At 50.0% G+C, this 11,162-nt stretch overlaps 1 non-coding gene across 1 annotated transcript; it reads left to right on the top strand.

The window, feature by feature from the left end:
* The first annotated feature begins 8,191 nt into the window (after positions 1-8,191).
* Positions 8,192-8,296, top strand: LOC122691130. Its single transcript, XR_006340365.1, has one exon. It is a non-coding gene; the product is annotated as a small nucleolar RNA U13 (small nucleolar RNA).
* The last annotated feature ends 2,866 nt before the right edge of the window (positions 8,297-11,162 follow it).

Raw genomic sequence — 11,162 nt, 5'->3', positions numbered from 1 at the left:
CCTCTGCTAGCCCCGCCCTCTAAGCCCCGCCTCCCTCTGCGTTCCGTCACGGCCCGTCTCTGCCAGCCACGCGTCCATTAGCCACGCCCCTTCCTACTCTACGTTCGGCTTTGGCCCGCCTCCGGGGCCCCGCCCCACCTCGGCTAGCCCCGCCTTCGCTAGCCCCTGTCCCTATGGCCCGTCTCCGCCACGCCTCCGCTAAGCCACGCCTCCGCCGAGCCCCGTACCCTGTCTGCGCTCCGCTATGCTCCGCCTCCGCCACGCCACGCCTCCGCTAGGCCGCCACTACTCCCCGCCTCCGGCGAGTCTCCGCTAAGCCCCGCCCACGCCACGCCCCTCTTCCTCCACGCCCCTTCCTCTGCGCTCTGCTAAGCCCCGCCTCCGCCGCTGCTCGCGTCCGCTGCGCCCCGCCTCCGCTACGCCCCGCCTCCGCCCCGCCCACAAGCTGGGGTGCCACGCCCTCATCCCCTACCCGCGCGAACCCTGGCCGCCAGGCCTCCCCGTCCATCACAAACTCCCGGAGTTTACTCAAACTCATGTCCATCGAGTCGGTGATGCCATCCGACCATCTCATCCTCTGTTGTCCCTTCTCCTCCCGCCTTCAATCTTTCCCAGCATCAGTCTCTTTTCAACTGAGTCAGCTCTTCGCATCAGGTGGCCAGAGGATTGGAGTTTCAGCCTCAGCATCAGTCCTTCCACTGAACACCCAGGACTGACCTCCTTTAGGATGGGCTGGTTGGATCTCCTTGCAGTCCAAGGGACTGTCGGGAGTCTTCTCCAGCACAACTCCAAAGCATCAATTGTTTGTTGCTCAGCCCTTTTTTATCGTCCAGCTCCCACATCTGTACATGACTACTGAAGACACCATAGCTTTGACTGTAACGTCTCTGCTTTTGGCTACATGTCTAGGTTTTGTCATTGCTTTTCTCCCAAGGAGCAAGTGAGAGCAAGTGCTCATAGGGGGAGGTGCGCACTCAGCCTCCACATCCCGGGGCACCCCAAGGGTGGAGTCCCTGCCAAGCTCCTCTGGGAGACTGGGCGTGAGAGGTGTCACCGACCCAGGAGCCCGAGGGCGTGGTTCACAGTTTAAAAAATAACTTTTTCTAAGAGCTTCCCTGGTTGGTCCCTTGGCATTTCCTTATAGCTCAGTTGGTAAAGAATCTGTCTGCATTGCAGGAGACATGGGTTTGATTCCTGCATGGAAACGATCCCCTGGAGAAGGGAATGGCAACCCACTCCAGTATTCTTGCCTGGAAAAGCCCACGGACAGAGGAGCCTGGCGGCAAAGAGTCCATGGGCTGGCAAAGAGTCGGCCACGACTGAATGACTGGTGGCTCAGATGGTAAAGAATCCACCTGCAAGCTGGGAAACTACGGTTCGATCCCTGGGTTGGGAAGATCCCCTGGAAAAGGGAATGACAGCCCACTCTGGTATTCTTGCCTGGAGAATTCAATGGACAGAGGGGCCTAGTGGGCTATATAGTCCATGGGCTCTCAAAGACTTGGACACGACTGAGCGACTATCACTTTACACTGAAAAATAAAACTGGAGTTGACCAGGTGCTCAGCTGACTGCACCATGCCCATTAATCCACAGCAGTAATCAGGCGATTACTGATTACTGATCTGGCGAGTAATCAGCGGGACCGGGTGACTTCCAGCCCAGCCTTGTTGGACAAAAGTGATGTTATAAAGATGTGCACAGTGCGGAAGGTGTGGACCTGCACGGGGACCTCCCTTGAGGGTGTCTTGGCAGCTTCAGATAAATGTCTTTTTTTTTTTTTTAATTTATTAGGCTGCTCCAGGTCCTAGTTGCAGCGTGTGGGATCTAGTTTCATGACCAGGGATCGAACCCTGGTCCCCTGCATTGGGAGCACAGAGTCTTGACCACAGGACCACCAGGGAAATCCCTGGTAAATCTTTAATTACTTCAAAAGAACTATTTTTAAAAATACTAAGAGGCAGATGATAGAACAAGCCAATGAAGTGCATGGGAGCTGATGGGCCGCTGGTTTAAACACACCAGGGAAGATTTGGGGAAAGAAACGCAAGATGATTCAGATACGTTCAAATTTCAGACACACAAGGATACTTTTTGTTTTCTTTTTCCCTAGTGGAAGTGTGTCTCAGGCCACCTATGATTATAGCTATGCCACTTATACCAGCCAGGCACTGCTTCTCAGGTTGTTGGTCAGTCGTCCAGTCGTGTCCGACTCTTTGCCACCCCATGGACTGCAGCACACCAGGCCTCCCTGTCCATCACCGACTCCCGGAGTTTACTCAAACTCATGTCCATTAAGTCGCTGATGCCATCCAACCGTCTCATCCCGTCGTTCCCTTCTCCTCACGCCTTTAATCTCTCCCAGCATCAGGGTCTTTTCAGATGAGTCAGCTCTTCGAGTCAGGTAGCCAAAGTACTGGAGTTTCAGCTTCAGCATCAGTCCTTCCAAGGAACATTCAGGACTGATTTCCTTTAGGATGGACTGGTTGGATCTCGTTGCAGTCCAGGGACTCTCAGGAGTCTTCTCCAGCTGCAGCTCGGCTGGCCCAACTAGAATCGCCTCTAATGAACTTTTCTGAGCCGTCCCCGCCCGCCCCCACCCCCACGACCCCGCAACCAGGCTCACCGGGCCACACAATCTGAGCCCACAATCTGAGCACCGTGCCAGCCAATAGTTTGGCGGATTTCCAGCCCTTCCGCCCTTGGAAGGGTGTGTCCGGCCCCTGCGTCCTGGGGGTCGGGGTGGGGACCGCCTACCGCAGCGGGAAGAACTTCAGAAAGGAGGCGTGGGCCCGCTGGGAGGGGGTGGCAGGAAATCGGAACCAACCCTGGGTGTGGCTTTGCAGCCAGCCTCACCCCAGCCCAGTCGAGGCCTTGTGGGTGGCTTTCAGCCCCGGGCGCGTGACGCCTGCTCTCGGCAGGTTGCCAGGCAGTGGGCTGGAATGCGAAGAATGCGCTCCGGGAGCGGGCGGGGGACGGGGGAGGTGGGGAGGGCCGCTCGCCCCAGCGGCTGGTTTAGACAAAGGCCAGTGCCCAGAGCTCGGGCCAGCCGCCAGGTTCTATCCCGCAGAGGGCTCGCCTGGGGGTCTGACGGGCTGATGAAGGTCGATGGTCAAGGCTGGGGTTTTACACCCAGGGAGAGGCACGCCTTCCCTTTCTGAGTCCAAGCTCTCTCTGTTTGCTGCTGCTGCTGCTGCGTCGCTTCAGTCGTGTCCGACTCTGTGCGACCCCATAGACGGCAGCCCGCCAGGCTCCTCTGTCCCTGGGATTCTCCAGGCAAGAACACTGGAGTGGGTTGCCATTTCCTTCTCCGGCTCAACGGCCGGACAGGCCAGTGAATCCGAGCGAGGAGGTGTTGAGGCAAGGAAGAGACTTTAAATCGGGGAGCTGGGACACTGAGAGGAGGGCAGGCTAGCGCCTCCAAATAAGCATCTTATTGGCATCTGGATGCTAGGTTCTTTTATAGATCCGAGAGAAATAAACAATCAGGACCTAAAGTCAAAATGAAGCCTAGAGAGGGAGAGGAACTGGGGAAGTAAACTGAAAGGGCCTTCAGTCTTGCAAAAACATCTCCAAGGGAGGGGTGTGTTAATCTCATCAATCGAGAGTCCCTTGGACTGCAAGGAGATCCAACCAGTCCATCCTAAAGAAATTAGCCCTGAATATTCACCGGAAGGACTGATGCTGAAGCTGAAACTCCAATACTTTGTCCACCTGATTCAAACAACTGACTCATTGGAAAAGACCCTGATGCTGGGAAAGATTGAGGGCAGGAGGAGAAAGGGGCCGACAGAGGATGAGATGGTTGGATGGCATCACTGACTCAATGGACATGAGTTTGAGCAAACTCCAGGAGTTGGTGATGGACAGGGAGGCCTGGCGTGCTGCAGTCCATGGGGTCGCAAAGAGTCGGACACGACTGAGCGACTGAACTGAACTGAACTGAATCTCATCTATTCACAGGTGGGCAGAGACAAACCAAGTCTCATTGAGCTGAACAAAGACACTTTAGTTTTCAGTCCAGCACAGGGGCAGGGTCCTCCAGGCAAGCCACTGAGTATGATTATAATAATTAAAGCAAGTCAGACAAACAAGTTTCCAACATGGAGTCAGAGTTGGCTTTCTCCCTGCAACAATGATATCCCAGGAGGAAAACTGTTAACAGAGACACTTTGAGACTTCAAGTCTGGGTTGCGGGGTGGATCTGACCCTTGCTGTCTAGTCCAGGGGAGTGATCTTGTACCTACCTGTTGCTATAAATATCCTGGGCAGGTCTCACCACACCTTGAAAACAAAGCAGCTTTCATCTGCAAGGTTCATAAAAAGTCTTCAGCAACCACAGCATATTTCTTGAAAGGCAAAAGAGAGGGGTGGGGGGGAAGCCTTTTAAGCAAGACATTATATAGTCATAACCGCCTTTGTGATAAGCTTGAGGTTGTGATGGGAGACAGAGAGTTCTGTAATCAAGAAGGAATGACAACCACCTCTACCAAAGATGAGGTGTCAATTCAACGCCATAACAGGTGTAGGCAGAGAGGAGAGAGGCAAAGGGTGGTCTGGGAGTGCAGCTGGACACTTCTTTTAGGATTGCCTGCGTGCTAAGTTGCTCAGTCTTGTCCGACACTTGGCAGCCCCATGAACTGCAGCCCTGAGACAGAGTGAGCTTCCCTGATGGCCCAGATGGTAAAGAATCTGCCTGCAGTGACCTGGGTTCCATCCCTGCCTTGGGAAGATCCCCTGGAGGAGGGAATGGCAACCCAGTCCAGTGTTCTTGCCTGGAGAATCCCCATGGACAGAGGAGCCTGGTGGGCTACAGTCCACTGGATTGAAAAGAGTTGGACGCGACTGAAGCAGATTGGCATGGACTGCAGCCCACCAGGCTCCTCTGTCCATGGGATTCTCCAGGCAAAAATGCTGGCGTGGGTTCCCATTGCCTTCCCCAGGAGATCTTCCCGACCCAGGGATCGAACCCAGGTCACCTGCATTGCAGGCAGATTCTTTACTGCCTGAGCCACCAGGGAAACCCATGAAGTATTATAGTCATCCACATTTTCTAACAGACTCTGATCTTCATTATGTAACGAGATGGCCCACCCACCCGAAAAGTAGGAAAATATCCAAAAAGTTTTATCTGGATTAGAAAATACCTTTACAGTAAATTTTCTATTGTGCAGATTTTCTGATCCTGAGAACACAGGTTTTGGAATACACAGGATTTCACAGGAGACACAGATGGAAAGGCTTGGAAACCTGCTTTTTTTATATTTTTAAATAGTGATGGATTAGATTAGAGTTATCTCGAGGTCTTGCTCAGAAGCTGTGGTTCTGTAGTTTATCTTAACTTCCAGGAGGGACAGCAAGAACGTTTAAAATCCTTATCTGAGAAAGATTGTTGTCATTGGTCATCAGTACTTATGGGTACAAAGAGGAAAGTTGAAAACTCCTGAAGGACATGAGGAAGATGTGACTGAGTAGAAACAGTCCCCCAGACCTTGGAGGAAGGCGTCTGTGGCTAGAATTCTCCCTTCATGTGTGATTCAGGCCAGCACCTCAGAGCACCACCATAACATTCCCTCAGAGGTTTGGAGGTTAAATGAAAATGAAGAGTCAGTTGCTCAGTCGTGTCCCACTCTTGCAGACCCCGTGGCCTGTAGCCCGCCAGGCTCCTCTGTCCATGGGATTCTCCAGGCAAGAAGGCTGGAGTGGGTTGCCATTCTCTCTTCTCCAGGGGATCTTCCTCACCAGGGATCAAACCCGGGTCTCCACATTGCAGGCAGATTCTTCACCAATTGAGTCACCGGGGAAGTCCATGAAATGAAACTATTTCCTGCTGTATCGGTGAGCAAGAAATGTCACAGCCATGAGCGATTCCTGGCCTCCAAATGTGAATGAGGGCTCCCCAAATGGGACACAATGCCTTCGACCAAACAAATGCTGTCCCCACCCCACCTCCGCCCGCCCCAAGGTGATTGCTCATGAGCTGGGGGAGGGTGGCATGCAAGAAGCAGTCATCTGCCATCACTGCCACTCCTTAAGGTGAACTAGGGGCTTCCCAGGTGGCGCTAGTGGTAAAGAACCTGCCTGCCAATGCAGGAGATGTCAGAGACTCCGGTTCCATCCCTGGGTTGGGAAGGTCCCCTGGAGCAGGAAATGGCAACTCACTCTCAGTGGGAATTTGCCGTGTCACACAGGTAGCTCAGCCCGGTGCTCTCTGACAGCCTAGAGGGGTCTGACTGAATGGCAGGTGGGAGGGAGGTTCAAGAGTGACTTAGCAAGGGGAACAAGGAACAGCATTTGGCCCCAGATAACCAGGGTGCTTTTGAACTGAGGTGTTGAAGAAGACTCTTGAGAGTCCCTTGGACTGCAAGGAGATCCAACCAGCCCATCCTAAAGGAAATCAGTCCTGAATTATTCATTGGAAGGACTGATGCTGAAGCTGAAACTCCAATCCTTTGGCCATCTGATACAAAGAGCTGACTCCTTGGAAAAGACCCTGATGCTGGGAAAGATTGGCGGTGGGATGAGATGGCTGGATGGCATCACCGACTCCATGGAGATGAGTCTGAGTAAACTTTGGGAGTTGGTGATAGACAGGGAGGCCTGGCGTGCTGTGGTCCATGGGGTCGCAAAGAGTCAGCCACGACTGAGTGACTGAACTGAACTGAGGTGCGTGTGAAAGGAATGAATTCAGTGAGCCCAGAAGCTTGCATCCTCCCGTTCATAGAATGCTAGATTCCTTAACCTGATACCTGATTTTCTATGTTGGGACTACCTGCTCTCTTTATAGCAAACGTGTATACAGTCTGACTTCCCTTCCCATGAGTCCCCTCTGGTGGCTAAGCCAGTCAAGAGTCTACCTGCGATGCAGGAGACCCGGGTTCAATCCCTGGGTTGGGAAGATCCCCTGGAAGAGGAAATGGCAACACACTCCAGTATTCTTGCCTGGAGGATCCCATGGACAGAGGAGCCTGGTGGGTTATAGTTCTTGGGGTCGCAAAGAGTCGGACACGACTGAGCTCTAACACTTTCCCTTCCCGCCTCCTTGGAGCAGTTTTCTCAGAGCTACTGAGATGCTGTCTCCCCGCCTCCAAGTCCTAAACATGCCCACCAAATAAAATAACTCTCTACTTTCAGGTTGTGACTAAGTTTTAGTCAACAGTTTGAACCAGAGAAAACAAAGTGACACTTATCTTGAAGGACACTTGCGAGAGATGACGCTCTACAATGCGGAAAATTAAGTTTGGTCGAGAGGTGGCAGCTAGCTTTGCTCATGATAAAGCCATGATTTTGAAAATCATCTTGGGATTAGAGAGGAAAGAAAATCTTGAGAACTGCACCTGACAAGACTCTGGAACGCAAATGCCATTTTCACAACGCAGAGAATGGGGGTCATGCAGGAAATCTTATTCAGAGAAAATGTCATACATTTACACATGTATGGGGAAATCTATGGGTGTTTCTGGTGTGTCAGATAGTTAAGAATCTGCCTGCAATGCGGGAGACCCTGGTTTGATCCCTGGGTCGGCAAGATCCCCTGGAGAAGGGAATGGCAACCCACTCCAGTATTCTTGCCTGGAGAATCCCCTGGACAGAGGAGCCTGGCGGGCTGCAGTCCATAGAGTCACAAAAAAAATGAAACATGACTGAAGTGACTGAGCACCCATGGCATTCACAATATATACAACTTATGTCTATATATATGATATATATACATTGTATATGTACAACTGAATCACAGGTGTCCAACAAAAATGCAACATTGTAAATCAAATATACTTCAGTTTAAAAAATAGAATATGAAGAATGTAAACTTTCAAATTGTGGTGTTGGAGAAGACTCTTAAGAGTCCCTTGGACTGCAAGGAGATCCAACCAGTCCATCCTAATGGAAATCAGTCCGGAATGTTCATTGGAAGGACTGAGGCTGAAGCTGAAACTCTACTTTGGCTACCTGATGCGAAGAACTGACTCCCTGGAAAAGACCCTGATGCTGGGAAAGATTGAGGGCAGGAGGAGAAGGGGACGACAGAGGATGAGATGGTTGGATGAGATCACTGACGCAATGGACGTGAGTTTGAGTAAACTCCGGGAGTTGGTGATGGACAGGGAGGCCTGGCGTGCGGCCGTCCATGGGGTCACAAACAGTCGGACATAACTTAGTGACTGAACAACAACAAGAAAACTACATCTAGATCCTTTTGTAGTTCATGAGCATGGTGATTGGGTGTTCACGCTGCTGCGTGATATGTGCCTCCCTCCAAAGCTTGTTACGACATTGGCACATTACCTGTCTGACGTGAAAAAAAAAAGAAAACTACATCTAGACCCATAATTAGGATGATTTGTGTTGTTCCTACGATTTGGTCTGTGTTTATAAAGTAGATGGAGGCAAAGACAAAAAACACCTAAAATAAAGACAGGGTAGAATACCATCTAGTCCATACTGGATTCGTTTAATGATCTCGTGGTCCTCATTTTTTATTTTTTATGGTTTACCCTGTATAATTAGACCAACCCACTTGAGGCCCAAAATGATGGACTATGAAAAATCACGCCACTAATGGCTGTTTATTTATTTTTTTAATTTATAAGCATCGTTCTCATCAAAAGATGCCTTGCGATGGAGGATAGAGAGCAGACACTCAGAGAAATAAATAAACTGGGCTCTTAACGTCTTTCTAAGGAAAATACACGGCTGGTTTTTAAGGTAATACCCAACTCTGCACTTGGGAAAGAGAGCCAAAGAGTTGAACCTTTTGCTTCTTCTCTGGGATTTGGACCTGAGCCGAGAAGATTCTGGGACACCTTTGAAGGCATCAAGTCTTTTGTTCGTTTAGAACGGGGCTTTGCTGGCTTCCCGGAAGCTGCCAGATAAGAAATGCGTTAGTCGCTCAGTTGTGTCTACCTCTTTGCAACCCCATGGACTGTAGCCCACCAGGCTCCTCCGTCCATGGGATTCTCCAGGCAAGAATATTGGAGTGGGTTGCCATGCCCTCCTCCAGGGGATCTTGCCGACCCAAGGATCGAACCCGTGTCTCTTGCATTTTGCAGGCAGGTTCTTCACCCACACGACTGAGCGACTGAACGTCAACTCTCAGTTGAACACAGAGATGAGGCAAGTGTGGCAGATAAGCCCGAGGGTAAATACAGAGAGAAAACGACCTTGGTGGGATAGGGACCTCGAGGGGTGTGGAAGCTTTGAGGGACACGGAACCGAAAACAACTTCCAAATGAATCTGATGTGCTGTGACCTCGGCTGACCTGGAGTTCACTGAATTTCAGAGTGCCTTAGCTTTTACATATACCTATACGAGTTTGTTATTTTTTTACTCGAAGGATAATCGCTTTATAATCGGTTATACATATATGTTATTTTTGAGATTGTTTTCCACTATAGATTATTATGGGCTTCCCTGGTGGCTCTGAGGGTAAAGAATCCACCTGTCAAAACAGGAGACGCAGGTTAGACCTCTAGGTCGGGAAGATCCCCTGGAGAAGGAAATGGCAACCCACTCCAGTATTCTTGCCTGGAGAATCCCATGGACAGAGGAGCCTGGCAGGGTACAGTCCCTGGGGTCTCAAAGACTTGGACACAACTCAGTGATGAAGGCTTTCACTTTCCCTTCAAGCAAACAGCTTAAAATGAGGTTGAAGCCAGGCGATCACGACTCTTAAAAAATACTCAGACACTGCTGCTGACTTTTGAGGCGTTTTAAAATGTTTCAAGGACTTCCCTGGAAGTTCAGTGGTCAGAACTTCACCTCCCAATGCAAGGGGTGTGGGGTGGATTCTAGGCCAAAACACAAAAGTGTGAAATTTTGGAGCCGACCACCCCTAAGGCATCTGTAGACACGCCCATATTCTTTTGGTGTTTGGTTTAAATGGAACCCTGGAGACTTAGAGGGGAAAGGGGTGATCTGTCTAAGGAATTCTAATCTTATCTGTCTGATGAGTCTCTGCCTTTCCTGGGGGTTGAGAGGGTTTATGTCAGGTGACCTTACTGTTCCTAACTTTAGGGCTTATCTCATAGTGACTCAGAAGAGAAAATCTAGGGTCAGGAGTCTGACTCATGGGTTGTTGATTGACCTGGAGATTCTTTTAACAATGGACAAAAAAAAAAAAAAATGGAGAAAGCCTAGTTGTATGAACAGAGAGATGTTGCTGAATTCATTTAAAATGAATGCCTTTAATCTTTTATTAAATGAATAATATTCATTTAATTTAATGTTTATTAAAGATCCATTGGAGAAGGGTTAGGCTCCCCACTCCAGTTTTCTTGGGCTTTCTTGGTGGCTCAGCTGGTAAAGAATCTGCCTGCAATGTGGGAGACCTGGATTTGATCCCTGGGTTGGGAAGATCCCCAGGAGAAGGGACAGGCTACCCATTCCACTTTTCTGGCCTGGAGAATTCCATGGACTGTATAGTCTTTCTGACTCTTTGGACTGTAGCCCGCCAGGATCCTCTGTCCTCCAGGCAAGAATACTGCAGTGGGTTGCCACGCCCTTCTCCAGGCGATTTTCCCAACCCAGGGAATGAACTGGGGTCTGCTGAATTACAGGCAGATTCTTTATCTGTCTGAGCCACCAGGAAGAATGCCACTAGTTATCTCTTTGATACATGGTAATGTATTTAGTTTTTAAAAGGAAGGAGAATCAGATATGTTACGTTGATTGTTTTAATAAAGGATTTTTAAAAATGTGAAACAATGTATCAGTACATCTGTGCTATTTAAGTGGAATTCTGTGAAGACACAGGTGAGCTGGATGTCTTCCTAAGCGTTGTTAACTGTCATTCAGTCAATAAGTCATGTCCAACTCTTTGCAACCCCATGGACCGCAGCACGCCCGGCTTCCCTGTCCATTACCAACTCCCCGAGCTTGCTCAAACTCATGTCCATCCAACCATCTCGTCGTCCCCTTCTCCTCCTGCCTTCCATCTTTCCCAGCATCAGGGTCTTTTCCAGTGAGTCAGTTCTTCACATCAGGTGGCCAAAGCAGAATTAGCAACTAAGATGAAACCTCCTTTATTGATTTAAGTTGGAATTGAGATACGCTGTCATTTCAATGCTGAGTTCAGCTTTCATCCTCTCAACTTTCCTGAGATACCTGAGACTGCTGTGTTTATTCCATCGCGTCAAAATAGCCTCTGATTCTCCTAAGAGGT

The sequence above is a fragment of the Cervus elaphus genome, chromosome X (assembly GCF_910594005.1).
Source record: "Cervus elaphus chromosome X, mCerEla1.1, whole genome shotgun sequence".
Lineage (NCBI taxonomy): Eukaryota > Metazoa > Chordata > Mammalia > Artiodactyla > Cervidae > Cervus > Cervus elaphus.
This window is presented reverse-complemented; position numbering and strand designations above follow the sequence as displayed.